General features: G+C 38.7%; 1 pseudogene; it reads left to right on the top strand.

The window, feature by feature from the left end:
- Positions 1-664: 664 nt before the first annotated feature.
- Positions 665-20,159, top strand: LOC116200346 (annotated as a pseudogene).
- Positions 20,160-20,549: the final 390 nt, after the last annotated feature.

Raw genomic sequence — 20,549 nt, 5'->3', positions numbered from 1 at the left:
TTGGATTATCAATAAAGTTTTGGAGCTACCATACTCTTTCACCCACTCTCGGATTCGATTCGAGTTTGATGCCAATTTCCTAGGAATTCGAAGAATCAAGAGGAGATTGAAGGTCGTAGTTCCGATATTCTGCTGAATCAACGGATCTGTGACAGTTGCTTGCATATATGCTGCATCACTTCTCTACCACACTAGGGGCATTGCTCGTCGAGTTGTTACTCTATCTTTGACCTGTGCTGTACATGTCTTCTCCTCCGTGGCGGAGTGTTAGAACTACATGAGAGTCGACATCTGCATAACTTTCTCACTTCTTGGAGTGGCTATTTTGATAGAGATTTTCACTACCTTGTTAATGATTTCATCAGATCATACAACTGCTTGGTTGCTTAAGAACCAAAATAGTTGTAAAGGTCGGGTTATTCATTTCCTTTACTTTCTGCTGTGTAGACAATGCTGGTCCGAAAAAGCGGCCCAGTTTAGCCTTCTAGACTTCTCTCTGAGGAGAAAATCGTGGTTACATGTCATTAAGCTCAAGAAGGTTGGAGAGACGGTGGAGAAGCATTTCTGCATAAACTATAAGAACTTCGGGAATAACATGAAATAACTGATTTGCATCTATCTCAAGAAAAAAATAAAAGGCGATCAAAATTTTATTGCAACGTCAATGCAATTTGATGTAGGTATGATCCTCCAAAGGAACAACCGATCTGACATGATGTCTACAGGCAGTGGGTTCGACCAGACCATCCTCATCTGGCACAGTGCAACCGAGGTCTGGTACTTCTCTGATCGAACTGAAATGGACAAGCATCAGGGTGACCTGCTGACAAAATACAAGATCAGCAAGATGGTCTCTAGGTACTTGCTTTATCTCCTCGTCATGTTCCCTTCCATGTTGCCAACTGGGTAGGCTTGCTCCGATATGCTGATACCTCACTTGAGGCCAAGCAGTACTTTGAGGAGCAAAGGTCAAAAATGAGACAGAAGGGTTCAAATTGGGCTCATCAGATTGCCAAGTTAGAAATGAAGTGGAGGAGCAGGGTCCTGAAGTGGGTCTACAAGGGGTCACATAAATCCCCAACATCAAAGGATGTCTGCCAGGCTAGTAACTGGTTGCTGGGAGTGAAGACCACAATCCTGCCGAGCAAGATCAAAGGTGGGAAGAGCAAGTCAACGTTGTTTGATGCTTGTCTCCTCGTGTCGGAGTTGAAAGGATTGGAGAAGACAGCAAGGTGGACTTTGAGTGACAAGGTTTGGGCAGAGGCACTTCTGTATGCAGCCTACAGCTGCGAAGGCTATGAACACTCAAAGAGGCTGAGCGAAGGAGGAGAGCTTTTGAGCCATGTCTGGCTTCTCCTGGCACATTTCAGCATTTCCAAGCTGGTCAATACCTCCGAAGGCCAGCTCCTCAAAAAATAAGAAAAGCCTCGCAACTAATCCACAGCCCAGCTTGCACATGACGATTTCAGTCTAATCCATCTCTTCATATTCTTCCCCTATAGCAATAATACAAATGTCTGTACTTTCAAGTTATACAATACGATACAACCATATATTATCAGAAGAAATATATAATTATATAAGGCGTAATGTAATTATATATTTAATTATTAATATTTATGTGATTAGATAGTTAATTTCTTATCTTAAAATAATATCTTTTTTTATATATAATAAAATCTTCTAAAAAAAGTTTCATATATGTTATGTTATGTGGATGTATATGTAAAACCCGAAATTTTTTATACGATAAAATTCAATAATTACACATGAATTTCCTTACATATAAAGGATAATAAAAAAAAATTACAAATTCATCAGACGAGTAAAAATCCCGATAAAATGCTACGATCCACCGTCATTTTTTACCTGTAAAACAACTGAGAATATATTTTGGGGGTGAGCTTGACGCCTAGTGAATAACCACAACCTAAACTAGCTGAATCATAGTACGGGTTTAATAACATCATAAAAATATCGTCGAGACTTCCAGAACTCAGATCATCCATGTGCCCCTTTCTAGCTCCTGACCATAGTAGCAGCTCCTGACCGTAGTAGCGGCTCCATACTAGTAGCCTCTCTGCTCCAGGTAACCCTTTCCAACTGCTCGGCTTACGACTGTCTTAGGGCGTCACAGGACTTACCGACTTCCATTAATCTCATTTACACAACTCAATATTTCACTTCTCATTTCCAAACATCATAATCGATTATATAAAAATACATGCATGATCCGTGATACTAACATGGCCATGACAATGCAGTTCAAAAAATATCGACATAACGATAATAAAAGTACTAGTTTAAGAATAGGTTACACACCTTGACAAGTCCCCCAAACCTTAAACATCGAAAACCAAATGTTTTCTATTTTCTAGAATTTTCCTCATATTTTTCCCTCAATATTCTCCTAAGTCGCTCACCTCTCTATAATGTGTTGGTTTGGCCGTGAAAATTTTAAATGGCAAAGAAGAGTACACGAGACCATTTAAAGGGGAGAGTAAGGCGGTGGGAGGGATGAAATGATTTGGCCGGGTGGAAAGGAAGGGTGAAGGGAAACTAACACATGAAGGGCGGTGGTGGCCCCAATCCTGGCCACCACTGCCCTCCTCTCTTATCTGGCACCCTTCCTTCCGCGCTCTCTCTCTCTCTCTCTCTCTCTCTCTCTAACATTGTAACAGAAAATCGAGAAATGGACCAGATTGCAAATAAAAAAAGTTCAGGGGCACCGCAGAAAATAAGCCAAAAGTAGCCCCTGCTGAGTTAATAAGTAAATATAGAGATGAATGATTAAGTAGGTTTTGGATTACTTAATGAATCAATACTTTTTTGAGTGAATCATTTAACTTAAGTCAAATTTTATATTATGTTATCAAACAAGGTGAATTCCATTAAGTGCTGAAAAATTAATTTCAACACTTAATTGAAGTTATCAAACACAACAGTACTGTGCGCAAAATGCGAGGAGGCAAAGATGATGTGGGGAGATCAATAAATACAGCAACTAATAAGGAAAATGACCAACGAACAACTTTTAGATCAAAGGAAGCGCTTGACGGAGGATCAACCATCGAGAGAGCAAAAGGAGAATGGCAGGGAGTTTTACCTTAGAATTCATCCAATAATAGGAGCCAAAATACAAGAAGCATTCGGCCGAGCGACTGTAATTGGGAGAGCCGAGCATGAGACGGTCCGTGCAATGAGAGAGAGATTCTGGAAGGAATCTTTTTAAGTACATGTTTGGAATTAAAAAAACTGGCAGGAGGCACTATTGGAGCCCCTACGTGCAAAATTCATTTTCTATTTTTTTTTTATATTTACATAGAGACTTCCAAAATCAACTGTAATTTGTTAAAATTATCTTGTTTAAACGTAGATAAATCTTAATTATTTGATGAAGTTACAATTAGAAGTACGTGGAATCTGAACAAAATTTGAACGAAAAGGCGAATTGTATCCGGGCATATTACGGCGGTGAAAAAGCACATAGAAAATACCAATAGTCACAAGTATGAAGGGGAAAAAAGTAAAATAAGAATTAATTATAGGGGCATTTTAGGAACAAAAATTGGAGAAACACCATTCGTACTTTTATATAAAGTATGGATATATGAATGCTCCGATCAGGCCGAGCGAGGCTGTATTATAATAGGTATATAAGGAGCCGCCAAAGCTCTCTATATAATTTGTATATTTGCTACGCCCAATTGGAAGAAAGACACTAAGCTGCCTTAGGTATTCGTGGCCATGACAAGCTAACATTGAAGTAGGAGTTAGTTTTAACTAACAAAGTGTCATGGGAAATAATTCCTAAAAGCGGACTAATTAAGCTTAGAGTAGAAGATGGTGCGCCAATAATGAGCCCTTGCCCAATAAGTATTGTTCGGATTGGACCTGATCTGCATGATTTTGCGCCTTGTAAGGCATTTCTTGAGGTCTCTTTTACTCTTATAAAAAGAGCAAGACTCTTGTCTCTCTAATGTTGTATTAGGTACCTACAAATCCTAATTGTTCAAATACCTCAACCGAATGGCCTGTGGGAAGGGAAGATTGATCCGTTTCTTGGAATATTATTTCTTCTGCAATAGATCGAAAAGATTTCCGGACTCAATTGGGACAATGAATACTCAGTTTTGAGTCGAATTGATTTGATGGGACAATAAATACGCTGCCAAGTCGATTTTCCAGCCGAAAAGAAGGAAAAAAGAGGAAGAAAAAGAAGATTCTCCCAGCGATGAGCATTTGATCAAGAAAAGCGAAAGCACCTCTACCGAGTTGAGTGACAAAGTGATCAACACAAGTCGGTGGAATTTATAATTCTGATCCCTCAAGGTATATCGGCATACACATTAATTTACATATACAAAAATTGTGCAATATGAATACGAGATGGTTGATGTTTTGCTTCTTCTTGGTGGGAACATATTCTTTTCTGTTTCTTATTCTCTTTGTTTGCACAAGGTCCTGTCATAAGTCCACAAAGGATTTTGCACGTACGAGCTTTGGTTTTGTCCCGAATTTGTCAATAATATATTCTCGCATGTTTGATTTGCCAACATATATTCGTATTATTCCGTGTACGTACGATATGTGTTTTTTTTTTCTCTCTAGTAAAGTTTTACTTATATTGATTCCCAAAAGGTCGCATTGTTCTTCTTCTCAGCGAACTTTTATCTGTATCAATTCATCACAGCAATAAAAGAAATAGAAATGTTCGGCTTTTTTTTAAAACATAAGCCAATATCGTGCTGATGAGAAAATGTTCGAGAATTGCAGCAACATAGAAATGTGAACATGACGACTTAATTTTGAGATTTTGTTTTTTGGTGATCCCACAAGTCACGTAATATAAAGAAATATCAGCTATATATTACAGCAAATGGATAAATGTGTATTAATCATCAAAATGATACGTCATAATTTTTGGTAATTGTAGTAATTTTTATTGGCTTCTCCAGCTCACTACATCAATATTGCTTGTTTATCAAAAAATTTTCAGGCACTTTGCTAATATCAACAAAGCGTTTGGTAACGAACTTAAGTTTGTTTTAATTTGATTTATTTTGATTTGAGAAGATGAAGACAAAAGTAGCTGGAAAAAATATATGAGAGAATTCGAAAAAAATAAAAAAGTAATAATTGTTGAATTGAGGAAAAAATATTGAAATTGAGAAAAAAAAATATTGAATAGTTGAGAGAATTTAATATTAAAAAATTAATTATAATAATATATAAGAAAAGTATGTGAGATAATTTAAAGAAAAAGATAAACAAAAGTAATGGTTGTGTTATTGAATTGATGAAAAAATTAAGTTAAGTTAGGTTAAGTTTAGTTTGTTTTTATAAACAAATAAACTAGAAAATTTCGAGACCTTTTTTTTTGGTCTTTCCAGTAAGGAATCTGACTTTTCTATTCGGGAAATATGAAAAGATGGGCTAATTGCGTAAAAAGGCATGATCTTTATTCAAATTCCCAACTCTAGCATGACATTTTGAAAATAGTACAGAAATGCACAATCTTTCATTTTAGTCTCAAATCTAGCATGTCGTTAAATATTTCATCAATTCTAACGGTATTGATTGATTAGGCATTAACAGTGTCACGTATCGCCATATTATTCAATGAGTGGACATCACATTTTTTTATTTAATAAAAATAATTCTGAAAATTTTAAAAAACGGAAGGGTTGGGCTGAAAATAAGTAAAGGGAGGAAAGGGTTGACGGTGGTGGCCTCGATTGCAATCACTACCTCTAATCGAGGTCGGCAGCCATCACAGAGGTCACTGCCGACCCCGATTTTTGGGTTGGGGGGAGGGGGGGTGTGGTGGCCGCAATAGAGTCCACCACCGCCAGAATCGAAGGAGCCCTAGTCGGCAGCGACCTCTGCCATGGCCGCTACCCCGATTAGGGGGGGTGGTGGCCGCAATCACCACCGTCGGAATCAAAAGAGCCTTGAAATTGGGGCTTCTTCGATTTCGACAATGGTGGCCCTAATTGCGGTCACCACCCTCCAACCGGGATCAGTTGCAACCTATGTGGTGGCTGCCGATTCTGATTGGGGAGTGGGGGCCACAATCGAGGCCGCCACCCCCGCCGCCCTTTGCTTATTTTCAGCCGACCCTTCTTTTTCTTTTTAATTTTCAAAATTATTTTTATTCAATAAAAAATATGGGATCCATTTATCGAATAATATGGCGACATGTGGCACTGTTAATGCCTAGTCAACTAATACCATTAGAATTGATGGAATATTTAACAGCGTGCTAGATTTAATACTAAAACGAACGCTCGTGCCTTTCTCTGCTATTTTCAAAAGGTCGTGCTATAATTTAAAATTTGAGCAAATGTCGTATTTTTTTTACGTAATTAGTCGAAAGAACATTTATACATGTAACCAAAGTAGAGATCAACATGGAATTAATAAGGAGTTCCTTGACTAAAGGGTTATAGTGCGGTGACATATATTCTCGTCTGGTAAAGAAGAGGTTTCAAGTTCAATACTTGGTGGAATTATCCGTACGTACCTTTTATTAGATATTAAAATTTTTATTTCATTGTATTATACTCACATCTCTCTTATAACTTAAAAAATAAAAATTCGGTATAACAGAAACAATGAATAAGCAGTCAAAGTGTATACATGGAAACATATCATTCCCCTACCATTTTTGCCACCTAAAATCTCATGTGCACATCTGACTGGGCTTTATTACTTTTTACGATGTGCATCACTTGATATTTAAAAGTCTAACAATAAGCCCGAATTAATCCTCATATGAGCTCAATTGGTTCATTAAAGAATAAAACTTTTACAATTATAAATTTTCTTCGTTTGTAAGATTCGAATTCGACATAATTTTATTAAAATTACTGTTGGGAATTGATGTATGCCCTAGAGGCAATCTATAATCAGTTTTGTAATATGATATTTATTTCATTATAAAACGAGGCATTTCTGTTATTGTGTAGATTGCGCTAAATATGATTTTACACAATAATGTCCTTGGAATAGTAGGTTCAATAGGCATCAAGTGTGACTTGATTGTGAGATCCTATAATTACTGAACATTATTCTTAAATGTCCCTAGTCAAAGTATTATCGTTAATTAGGACAACGATAATACGGTTAGACTAGTGTGGGTGTTGATTGATGACTAAATCTCATAGGTCATGGATATGGAGATATCAAATCACACCACATGTATACATTAAGAGTAATGTATATTGGACTGACCCGCCATGAGATTGCTACATGGGTTGTTACGTGACTGTCATTAGCGTATCTCAAAGTGACTATAGTGTAATGATCATTTGACTTGAGGTCACCATGAATTCCTACATGTAATGTCATATACTTTGATACTGTCAAACGCTACCGTAATAGGATGGTTATAAAGACAGTTATTGGGTATACCACAGAGCATGGAGAGGAATGTGAGTGATCAAGATAGAATTTGTCCCTCCTACATAATGGGAGTGATATCTCACGGCCACTTGGTGGTTAAGTCTAAAAGTGTATGCATACCCAAATGAGTCGATATAGCGATATCGAATTCATTTGTTCTGATAGACTTACCCGGTAAACCAAGAAAGAGAGATATTGAGCCATACAAGGATGTCATCGACCATGCCTTGGGCTCAATAGAGATATAGAGGACAAATGGATTATATTACACGGTAATATAGGTCACAAGGTTCGTTGAGAAATTAACTTTCCGATTACTTGAGTAATAGTGATGCATTGCTAGATGCCGCTCGCTGTTTGTAATATTAAAAATAGAGATTTCGATATTACTATCAACGTAATTGGGAACCTACAGGGTCACACACTACGACTAAATTGACGAGATATTTTGAAACAAATAAAATCGTCTAATAGAGATTAGATGATTTAGGTGCGACCAATTAATCGGATATTTAATGAGATTAAATTTACCGATTAATTAGACCCGATTTATTTGATTTAATGGTGTGCTAAGTGGCTATTTTTTATTGAACCACTTGGAGTCTATTATATGGTAACACATGGGCCAATTGTATAATGACACTTAGCCATGCACTTGGCTCTTGAAATTCTTAATTTCTCTTATCCCACATCGGTGGGACAAGCAAATTGCCCCATTCTCAAGCCTATATATATGTGTATATATATGGCAGTAAGTATGGGTAACAGGGGTATGCATATATATGTGATATATATGTATGCATAAGTATATATATAGATATATATAAAACGCACTCATATAAGTGCTCAGATATATATAGTGCGTGCATATGTGTATGTATATAATAATTTGGGTTGAATTGTTCAATCCAAATTAGGTCCATTAGTCTGAAAAATTTCGGGTGTCGCATTAGTGTTTTCTTTCGAGTGTTGGTCGCTAGCACCGCCGATCTCGAAGACTCGTCGACAAAGTCGGTGTGGATTCCAGTAGAGGCGTCACGCGTGGGACGCTCGGTCGACAACTTTAAATATTCCAGGTACGTTTTTATTTACTCTTATTCTTCTAGTAGGTCTTGGAATTAGTTTCACGGGTAGGAAATTTTGAATTTCTGTTCCTTTTTCGCTTCCGCTGCACCCCGTGGAACTAGCAATTGGTATCAGAGCCTAGCTAGTTAGAATCTGAGTAGATAATAGCATAAAATATGATTTTATGCTTGGTACTGGTATGATTATGTTTGATATTTGCGGTGCATGACTGTTAGACATGGACTATGTCCTAGTTGTGTTAGTATAATAGTTATACGTGTGGACTATTATGTAATAGTTACATAATAGTGTATAGTGAGATCGATTAAATGTTAATCAAATCCCTCAAAATATTAAGTCCATATCCTTCCACCGTGTAACGCTCGTCAAGACCAAGATTGATGAGTGTGTAGACCTTGCCTTCGCAGGATGCCCTTATCTATCCTAGTAAGACGTTGTGTTTACCAGTGGGTCGGACTTAACTGAGCAAGCCTAATAGGATTAGGAGTTCAGAGGCATGTAGTTGGACAACGATCTATAAGATAGATTTGAATAAGGAGTTATTCACTCAACTAATCAAGAGTTGCATGTGATGCAATTGGGAAAGTGAGTTCCCTACCTAAATAGCCAGTTCTGGGTGAATCAGCCCTCGCTGACTCAGAGCTTGGTGAGATATGGATCTTGAGCTACTATGAGAATGATATTCTCTGAATCAATGTTGAGGGTCATTGATTTGATATAAATAGTGGGAGCAATATTTATAAAGTCCTCATTAAATATTGTTGTGTCATAATACTTATTTTGTATATTTCTATGGTAGTTACCATGGCAGGGAGCACTTCTAGTACTTTCTGTTTGCGATCCGTCCTTGATAAGGACAAACTGTCAGGGAATAATTTCCTTGGTTGGTATCGAAACTTGAGAATTGTTCTCACCCAAGAAAAGAAGCTATATGTCTTAGAGCAACCTCTTCTTGCGCCACCGCCTGACGATGCCCCCAAGCTGAGAAAGATGCTTATAGTAAGCATCATGATGATGCCGTAAACGTCGGATGTCTCATGTTAGTCACCATGGACTCGGAGCTTCAGAAGCAACACGAGAACATGAAGGTGTACGATATGATCGTGCATCTCAGGCAGCTCTATCAAGAGCAGGCCCGACATGAGAGATTCGAGATCTCTAAAGCACTTTTTCAAGCAAGGTTGACTGAGGGTAGCCCGGTAGGTCCTCATGTACTCAAGATGATTGGGTACGTCGAGACTCTGGGAAGACTGGGATTTCCTCTTGGTCAAGAGTTGGCCACAGATTTAGTCCTACAGTCGCTGCCCAGCAGTTATAGTCAGTTCATTATGAGCTATAATATGAATGACTACAATAAACCATTGCCTGAACTGCTTAGCATGTTGAGAACAGCTGAGCATGATATCAGCAAGGGGACATCCGTTCTAATGGTCCAAGGGACCAAAAGAAAGGGCAAGAGCAAGAGTAAAAGTAAGAAGGCTAAAGGTGCATCCAATTTTGACTTGGGTGCGTTGAAGCCTAAAGCCAAAGTGGCGAAGAATGATTACTGCTTCCATTGTGGAAACACTGGACATTGGAAGCGGAATTGTAAGATATACCTGGAAGAGTTGAAGAAGAAGAAGGGAAGTGAGACTTCCACTTCAGGTATCCATGTTATAGAGATTAATGTATCTACTACTTCTACATCTTGGGTATTAGATACCGGATGTGGTGCTCATATTTGTGGAAATATGCAGGACCTAAAGGACAGTAGATCGTTGACAAAGGGCGAGGTGGACCTACGAGTTGGAAATGGAGCAAGAGTTGCTACATTAACTGTAGGGACTTATCACCTAGTTTTACCTACTGGGCTTGTATTAGATCTTAACGATTGTTATTATGTACCTGCTATTAGTAGAAACATAATATCTGTTTCTTGTTTGGACAAGAAGGGATTTTGTTTCACTATAAAGAACAAGTGTTGTTCTATGTACATGAATGATGTATATTATGGCAGTGCACATTTAAGTAATGGTCTGTATGTTCTTGATCTAGATACGCCTATTTATAATGTGGAAACCAAACGGCTCAAATCTAATGATTCGAACCCGACTTACCTCTGGCATTGTCGTTTAGGCCATATTAGCGAGAATCGCATCTCTAGACTCCATAAAGATGGATTACTGGACTCGTTTGATTTAGAATCGATCGAGACATGCGAACCTTGCTTAATGGGGAAAATGACTAAGGCCCCTTTTACTGGAAAAGGTGAGCGAGCTAGTGATCATCTGGCTCTCATACATACTGATGTATGTGGACCAGTGAACAAGCTTGCTAGAGGTGGGTATCTCTACTTCATTACATTTACTGATGATTTCAGTAGATTTGGATATGTGTATTTGATGAAACACAAATCTGAATCCTTTGAAAAGTTCAAAGATTTTAAGAATGAAGTGGAGAATCAGTTGGGTAAGAGCATTAAAGTTCTTCGATCAGATCGAGGAGGTGAATATTTGAGCTATGAGTTCGCTGACTATCTTAAACAGTGTGGGATTTTATCTCAACTGACTCCACCTGGAACACCACAATGGAATGGTGTAGCTGAGAGGAGGAATCGAACTTTATTAGATATGGTTCGATCTTTGATGAGTCATGCAAACTTATCTGACTCCTTCTGGGGATATGCTCTACAGACAGCTGCTCTCATATTAAACAATGCTCCGTCGAAATCAGTTGAAAGGACACCATATGAGATGTGGTATGGGAAACGTCCCAAGATATCTTTTCTAAAGATATGGGGTTGCGAAGCTTATGTAAAGAGATTGTCTTCGGATAAGCTTGGCCCTAAATCGGACAAATGTTACTTCGTGGGGTATCCTAAGGAAACTCGAGGATACTATTTCTATAATCCTATCTAGGGCAAAGTGTTTGTCGCTCGAACTGCGGTATTCCTTGAGAAAGAGTTTCTCTCCAAAGGAACTAGTGGGAGGAAATTAGAACTTGGGGAAGTTCTACCACAAAATGACATTGACCAATCGACGGGCGATGTTTCAGAACAAGTACCACAAGTTGTTGTGGCACAATCTTCTACACAGGTGACACAGGAGCCTCGTAGGTCTAGTAGGATACGTCATGAGCCCGAGAGATATGGATTTCTCGTGACTCAAGACAATGACGTATTGCTCATAGATAATGATGAGTCTACAACCTATGCGGAAGCCGTAATAGGCCCTGACTCTGAGAAATGGCTGGAGGCCATGAGATCTGAGATGGAGTCCATGTACACTAACCAAGTATGGACTTTGGTTGATCCACCTGAATGGGCAAAACCCATTGGGTGTAAGTGGGTCTTCAAGAAGAAGACTGATATGGACGGTAATGTGATTACCTTTAAGGGCCGACTTGTGGCAAAAGGTTTCAAACAAGTTCATGGTGTTGACTATGACGAAACTTTTTCCCCGGTGGCTATGCTTAAATCCATAAGGATCTTGCTTGCAATTGCAGCTTATTATGATTATGAGATCTGGCAAATGGATGTCAAAACTGCTTTCCTGAACGGGAAGCTCCTCGAGGATGTGTATATGACACAACCTGAGGGTTTTGTCGATCCACATAGTGCCGGAAAGGTTTGTAAGCTACAACGGTCTATTTATGGGCTGAAGCAAGCTTCTAGGAGCTGGAATCTTCGTTTTGATGATGCAATCAAAGAGTTTGGTTTCATTAAGAATGAAGATGAACCCTGTGTTTACAAGAAGGTTAGTGGGAGCGTAGTGATCTTCCTGGTGTTGTATGTAGACGACATACTTCTGATCGGAAATGACATTCCTTCCTTACAGTCTGTGAAGACTTGGTTGGGAAGGTGTTTCTCTATGAAGGACTTAGGCGAAGCTACCTATGTGCTAGGTATCAAGATCTATAGAGATAGATTCAGGAGACTGCTTGGCCTAAGTCAGAGTGCATACATAGATAAAGTGCTTCGGCGTTTTAGCATGCATGATTCTAAGAAAGGGTCGCTGCCTATGTTACATGGCATAAGCCTTTCGAAGGCTCAGAGTCCTTCTACTCGAGAGGAGAGGGACCGCATGAATAGGATTCCATATGCGTCAGCTATTGGATCCATCATGTATGCCATGTTATGCACTCGATCCGATGTCTCGTATGCTTTGAGTATGACGAGTCGATACCAATCAGATCCAGGTGAAAGACACTGGATTGCAGTAAAGAACATCCTTAAGTACTTACGAAGGACTAAGGAGATGTTTTTGGTATATGGAGGCGAAGAAGAGCTCGTTGTAAGAGGTTACACCGATGCTAGCTTCCAGACCGATAAGGACGACAGTAGATCGCAGTCAGGGTATGTGTTCTGCCTGAATGGAGGTGCTGTGAGTTGGAAGAGTTCCAAACAGGAGACAGTAGCCGATTCTACCACAGAGGCCGAGTATATTGCTGCCTCTAACGCTGCAAAAGAGGCCGTTTGGATCAAGAAGTTCGTGACAGAACTTGTTGTGGTTCCTAGCATCGCAGACCCAGTGGATCTCTATTGTGACAACAATGGAGCCATTGCGCAAGCTAAGGAACCCAGGTCTCACCAGCGATCCAAACATATACTCAGGCGCTTCCATCTCATTCGCGAGATCATCGACAGAGGAGATGTGAAGATATGCAGAATACCAACAGATGAGAATCTCGCAGATCCACTTACGAAGCCTCTTGTGCAGCGCAAGCACGAGGCTCACACTAGATCTATTGGCATTAGACAGATTTCAGATTGGCTCTAGTGCAAGTGGGAGATTGTTGGGAATTGATGTATGCCCTAGAGGCAATCTATAATCAGTTTTGTAATATGATATTTATTTCATTATAAAACGAGGCATTTCTGTTATTGTGTAGATTGCGCTAAATATGATTTTACACAATAATGTCCTTGGAATAGTAGGTTCAATAGGCATCAAGTGTGACTTGATTGTGAGATCCTATAATTACTGAACATTATTCTTAAATGTCTCTAGTCAAAGTATTATCGTTAATTAGGACAACGATAATACGGTTAGACTAGTGTGGGTGTTGATTGATGACTAAATCTCATAGGTCATGGATATGGAGATATCAAATCACACCACATGTATACATTAAGAGTAATGTATATTGGACTGACCCGCCATGAGATTGCTACATGGGTTGTTATGTGACTGTCATTAGCGTATCTCAAAGTGACTATAGTGTAATGATCCTTTGACTTGAGGTCACCATGAATTCCTACATGTAATGTCATATACTTTGATACTGTCAAACGCTACCGTAACAGGATGGTTATAAAGACAGTTATTGGGTATACCACAGAGCATGGAGAGGAATGTGAGTGATCAAGATAGAATTTGTCCCTCCTACATAATGGGAGTGATATCTCACGGCCACTTGGTGGTTAAGTCTAAAAGTGTATGCATACCCAAATGAGTCGATATAGCGATATCGAATTCATTTGTTCTGATAGACTTACCCGGTAAACCAAGAAAGAGAGATATTGAGCCATACAAGGATGTCATCGACCATGCCTTGGGCTCAATAGAGATATAGAGGACAAATGGATTATATTACACGGTAATATAGGTCACAAGGTTCGTTGAGAAATTAACTTTCCGATTACTTGAGTAATAGTGATGCATTGCTAGATGCCGCTCGCTGTTTGTAATATTAAAAATAGAGATTTCGATATTACTATCAACGTAATTGGGAACCTACAGGGTCACACACTACGACTAAATTGACGAGATATTTTGAAACAAATAAAATCGTCTAATAGAGATTAGATGATTTAGGTGCGACCAATTAATCGGATATTTAATGAGATTAAATTTACCGATTAATTAGACCCGATTTATTTGATTTAATGGTGTGCTAAGTGGCTATTTTTTATTGAACCACTTGGAGTCTATTATATGGTAACACATGGGCCAATTGTATAATGACACTTAGCCATGCACTTGGCTCTTGAAATTCTTAATTTCTCTTATCCCACATCGGTGGGACAAGCAAATTGCCCCATTCTCAAGCCTATATATATGTGTATATATATGGCAGTAAGTATGGGTAACAGGGGTATGCATATATATGTGATATATATGTATGCATAAGTATATATATAGATATATATAAAACGCACTCATATAAGTGCTCAGATATATATAGTGCGTGCATATGTGTATGTATATAATAATTTGGGTTGAATTGTTCAATCCAAATTAGGTCCATTAGTCCGAAAAATTTCGGGTGTCGCATTAGTGTTTTCTTTCGAGTGTTGGTCGCTAGCACCGCCGATCTCGAAGACTCGTCGACAAAGTCGGTGTGGATTCCAGTAGAGGCGTCACGCGTGGGACGCTTGGTCGACAACTTTAAATATTCCAGGTACGTTTTTATTTACTCTTATTTTTCTAGTAGGTCTTGGAATTAGTTCACGGGTAGGAAATTTTGAATTTCTGTTCCTTTTTCGCTTCCGCTGCACCCCGTGGAACTAGCAATTACATGTATTTTTTTATGGAACATGTACATGTATTCCTTCATCACTTTCTTGGGAGAACAAGAATATTTCCTAAGGTAGGTCTATCCCCATGTTTGTTTACTTTGCCCATTTTATATGCACCAATCTCCTCTTAAGGCCGAAAAAGAAAAAAAAAAAAACTTTATCACACATATAATACCACACATACCTTTTTCCGCACCTTCTTTTCTGCTTGGGAGAAGAAGCTATAAATACAAATATATTAAAGCAATGTCTCGTAATCAACTGGTTAGTTCAAGCAATTCGCTCTTATTTTCCTTAAATAAGATCTCAGGTTCGAGTGTTATAAATGAAAAAAATTCTTAATTGGGAGAATTTTACCCCTTAGTAAGCCAATCTAACTCGAATTGGATTAGTCAGGACTTGTTTGAATTTTGGATACTAGGATATAAAAAAAAAAAAAGCAACGTTTAGTAGCCTGAATAAAGAGCTTTTTTGAAATCTTAAGCTTATGTTTGGTGATTATTGGATAGAAATTAAGATACGAATTCGCCAGGATATAGATATTAAGCCATTAATACCAGTTAGAGATGAGTTTAAGAAGAACCGGGATAATATTATAGCCAGAAAGATAGAATTACCCCTACTACTCTTTTGAATATACTAATATTGCCACATAAAGGAAGTGAAAGGAGAGGTGCTAAGGTGGTCGTGTCGGGCCACCACCGCCCTGCAGTATCCGTCTCTCTCTTCACTCAACAAGAGAGAGCGACAAGAAGAAGATTGGGGCTATGGTGGCTCAACTCCGGCCAACACAGCCCTAATCGAGGTTGCTAGTGAACCTCAACTAATTTCCTAATGTTTGGTGCTAGCAATTAACCTCGTGTTGCTATAGAAATTGGGCGAAAAAGACATAGACAGAGCCCTCTACAATCTCTTCTCAGTTCAACCCTGTCCCGGCTTGTTTGACGGGGATCCAAGGAAAGGGAAGTTTGGGAAACTGGGGCACAAAATTTTTGCACTGAAGAACACAGGGCCCTCGCACTTGAAGCTGCGAAGCAGGGAATTGTACTTCTCAAGAACAAGGATAAATTCCTGCCTTTAAATAAGAATAATGTCAAGTCGTTAGCTGTTATTGGCCCGATGGCAGATGACATAGACCACATTGGAGGTGATTACGCATGTAAGCTTCCCAAAAAATTTTCTTTCGCTTGATATGATGCATTAATGGCATATAGCTTCTGTAAGGAAGATTTTCGAGTTTTGCGTTTCATTTTATAGTTAGACAGAAAGCAGAAGCAAGATTCAGTTGGAAGGCATTCCTCATAACCTTTTTTTTTTTCCCCCTGAAAAGAAATGTATCAGAACTTGTAATGGATGGGTTTTGTAGTGGGGAAAAAGAAAAAACTGATACTATCGATGACCAAGCAGGTTTCCCTTTCAATAGTCTTCGCTGTGTAGGACCTTTTCTTACTGTTTTGTACTTTCTCATGCACTTTCTGTCACGATCCAAAATTTCTGACCCGAAATTTTAATACCTCCCCTAAATTTCCTCGATTTCAATTACTACATAAACTAGTCTTATAAAAACACGTTTTTCATAAACTCTCGATTATATATAACCAATCCAACAAGCTCTAATATCTATATACATTTCAAGAGAGTACTTTTTTCTTACTCGCATCAGTAAACTAACTAAATAAAAGTTTTAAAATATATTTATAACACTCTATATGAACTTACTACTTATACTACGAGTGGGGCTAGCAGCAAAAATCCTTCACGTTGATCCCCAATGTCCTAAAAGATTTTTCCCTTACTGCTAGTCTAGCTCCTAGTTCATCTGAAAAACATATGCAGGGAATGAGTTGCATCTCAATTAATATTAAATTCCATAATAAAATGAAGTATCAAACTTGTTTATGCATTCACATCAACAATTATGGTCATATCACTTACTTTAAAATTACTAATGATATATATATACCTACTTTCTGCCTTTAAACCTTTCTCTTATCAATCAATTCAATATTACATAACTTAAGCAATCATTCTTAAGCAACAAATAATAGACATAGGGTCGCAATCCTCGCGATATATTTTCGACGGTACCGTGATATCCACAAATTCCAAAGTGGGGGCTGCCCGTTATCCTCCGACAGTAGGAGTCTAGGCGTCCATTTTATATCCCACTGAATCAGCGGTTTAGGGATCCATTTTATATATCGCTGGATCAGCGGTCTAGACAACCTATTTATATACTGCCAGAGCAGTGGTCCCATGCTATAAACAATAATATCACCACATCACAATTAACCGAATTCATTTAAAATAAATCCTCATACTATCTTCATTCAATTGATTTCATTCAAACAAAGCATTGATATAATTAATTTAAGATTTACTTTCATTCTATAGTGAAATAAAAATACTCACAAATACCCTCAAAATGGTAACTCAACGAATCCAGCCTTATGGACGTATAGTCTTAGTCTCCTTGGCCCCTATTAAGTTGAACCATAAATGTTAGATAATATACCGAATAAGAGCATAAATATACATCAGTTCAACTGTCTTGTTCCTATTAATTACAAGCACCTACATAAGAATAAGATAATATTACTTCCATACATTGGTTCATCCCAATCTCTACTCCTTGTTATCAACGAATCAGTATTCAATTCTCCTTACTCGTCAATTCATCATTAAAACATGTTATTATCTCATATTCACTTTGAATCAGTAAGTGCAAAGAGGTTCGACATTCAATTGCCAATAGCAGCTAAGCAGCAACCCAATAAAGTTAGCCTCCATACCCAATTGACCATCAAGCAAAAACATCTAATTCTTCAATTTGTTGCCTTAGTGAACTCATACAAACCAACTCTAGAGAAGAAATGACATACAAGTATATATAACAAAAGTCAAAGAACAGGAGATATACATGTATTTAGAGGTGTATATATACACGGCTAAAGATTCCCAAATCTCCATAAAGTAACAACTGTCGAAACAAATGTAAGCTTAACAAATATGTCCATCCTATTTCCTGCTCCAATTTAAAAGAGCCCACTACCCATTTCTATTAAATTCACGACATGAAAATGCAATCAACAAAAAAAAAAAAAGCACATGCAAGGCCAGCTATATACTAAGCATGCCTGCCCTTCTGTTCTCATGCATATCACCTTTCCTTGCTCTGCTCCACTCCACGTTACTACAAAATTTCAAGGGAAAGAACAGAAAGGAAGAAAATCGAACAACGTCAGCTCAAACAATACATACCTAACACGCCCATTAATTAACCAATTGTAATCTAAACTCTACCCTTGGAATGACTGCGAATTTCCCAGCGACTATACTCTCGGCATAGCCTATCATCCCTTCGGTTCTTTGTTGCTATCACCCCGAAACTCTCGCTCCCCGATCGTCCTCTCGATTTCGTTCCTTCCTCCTCTACTGTAATCCTGCCCAAACTCTCGATCGAGCTCTCACTTCTTCCCTTCTACTATGTTTCCTCTCTCTCTCTCTCTCTCTCTCTAGTGCTCTGTTTCTTCTCTGTCTTCCCCCAGTCAAAACAGAGCAAAGAAAGAAAATAAGGAAATAATACGTGGAGCCCCTGCTATGCTCCCGCACATAAAAGTATATTGTATATAATATATATAAATATAAATATATATATATATATATATATGCGTATAAGCATATTTAAGTATATGTGTATATATGGATGTTTGAAAAAAAAATGTCGGATCTCACACTTTCACTCTACTTAATTTTGTTTAGTTCATCCAAATTATCTTCGTAATTGGTCTTAAAGCATTGTAGTAGAGATTTACGTCAAAGTTTCCTTGTTTTCACAGGAATTCCCTGCAATCCAAGAAGCCTTTTTGAGGAACTGAGAGAGTGCATACAGAACACGGCTTTCTTTGCAGGTTGCAGCGACGTGCCCTGTGATTCCAAAGATAGGTTCAGGGAAGAGGTTCTTCCTGCAAAAGAAGCCGAGACCGTCATTGTAGTGGCAGTCCTAGATATGACCCAAGAAAAGGAAGATCATGATCGGGTCAGTCTCCTCTTACCAGGGAAACAGATGGATCTTGCATCTTCGGTCGCTTCTGTAAGCAAAAATCCAATCATCCTTGTTCTTACTGGCGGTGGACCCCTCGATGTTACATTTGCGGAGAGCAACCCATGGATCTCAAGCATTTTGTGGATTGGATATCCCGGGGAAGCTGGTGGGAAAGCCCCTGCAGAAGTTGTGTTTGGTGATTTTAATCCAGGTTAGTTCCGCCGAAGGATCTGAATTATCTCATTTCTCTGCCTTGCCATGAATCTCCTAGGACGAATCAAAAGAAGGTTATTACTTGTATATAGGCCTACACATTTCTTTCAGAATGGGAGCGAAACTTGAGGAATCTGTTGTCCTTCCAGGTGGAAGACTTCCCATGACTTGGTATCCCGAGTCATTCACCCGTGCGCCGATGAGCGACATGAACATGCGGGCTGATCCCTCTCGAGGCTATCCTGGAAGAACGTATAGGTTCTACAATAGGGACCGGATCTACGGGTTTGAGCATTCTACACGAGCTTCACTTACAAGTTCCTCTCTGCCCCCAAGAAGCTGCGCTTACTACGGTCCTTCAGAAAACTGTCCAACTGGAACCGGGTCCTTGAGGAGACTCAAGGCTTTAACTATGTATAGACAGATGAGGTCGAATACTGCGAGTCACTGAGATTCCTGGTGCAGATGTCCGTGATGAACGCTGGTGATGAGGGTGGTGCCCACGTTGTGATGCTGTTCTCCCGGGCACCGAGATCGACCGGCGGTTTCCCCAAGAAGCAGTTGATCGGGTTTGACCGTGTGCATACTGTTCCATTCCAGCATTTTCAGACGAGCATAATAGTAGATCCTTGTAATCATCTCTGTGTCGCAGACGAGAGCGGGAAGAAAGTTTTGCTGATCGGTGAAAACGTTCTGATTTTGGGAGACTTGGAACATTCGGTTTCAATCGAAACCTAATAAGCTAACCGGGAATTAGACTGATCAATGCATGCATACACTGTACATCGATTGTTTCTCCTTCTATATTCCCATAACATGAAGTTGCATATAGAAGGAACCATTCAACTTTGTGAAGCGTGTGTGAGAATATTGTGCTGCTGCAGGTTTCTTGGAATGTGGAGTCTTCGATGAAAATCTTCTTTCCTTGTTTTGGCTTTTTATTTTTTTTAAACTAGGCAAAAATTTCAATTTTCTTGTCTTACTTCTTTAATTTTTTTTTGGTTATATTTGTCTTAGGCTATGCTTTTTATACACGTGACCTGCCAATCAAATTATACTGAAGAAGAACGACAGAAAGCAATACGCTAAAGAGAAATACTGAGATTGATGATCAATCTCAGCTGCATAGTGCAAACCTCACTATCCCATTTTCAAATATCGTGATCGATCGTATAAAAATACATGCATGATCCATGACACTGATATGACCATGACGATATAGTTCCAAAAATACTAACAGAACGATAATAAAAATACTAGTTTAATAATACGTTACTCACTTGGCAAGCCCTGATACCC

Source organism: Punica granatum, chromosome 3, assembly GCF_007655135.1.
Source record: "Punica granatum isolate Tunisia-2019 chromosome 3, ASM765513v2, whole genome shotgun sequence".
Classification (NCBI taxonomy): Eukaryota; Viridiplantae; Streptophyta; class Magnoliopsida; order Myrtales; family Lythraceae; genus Punica; species Punica granatum.
This window is presented reverse-complemented; position numbering and strand designations above follow the sequence as displayed.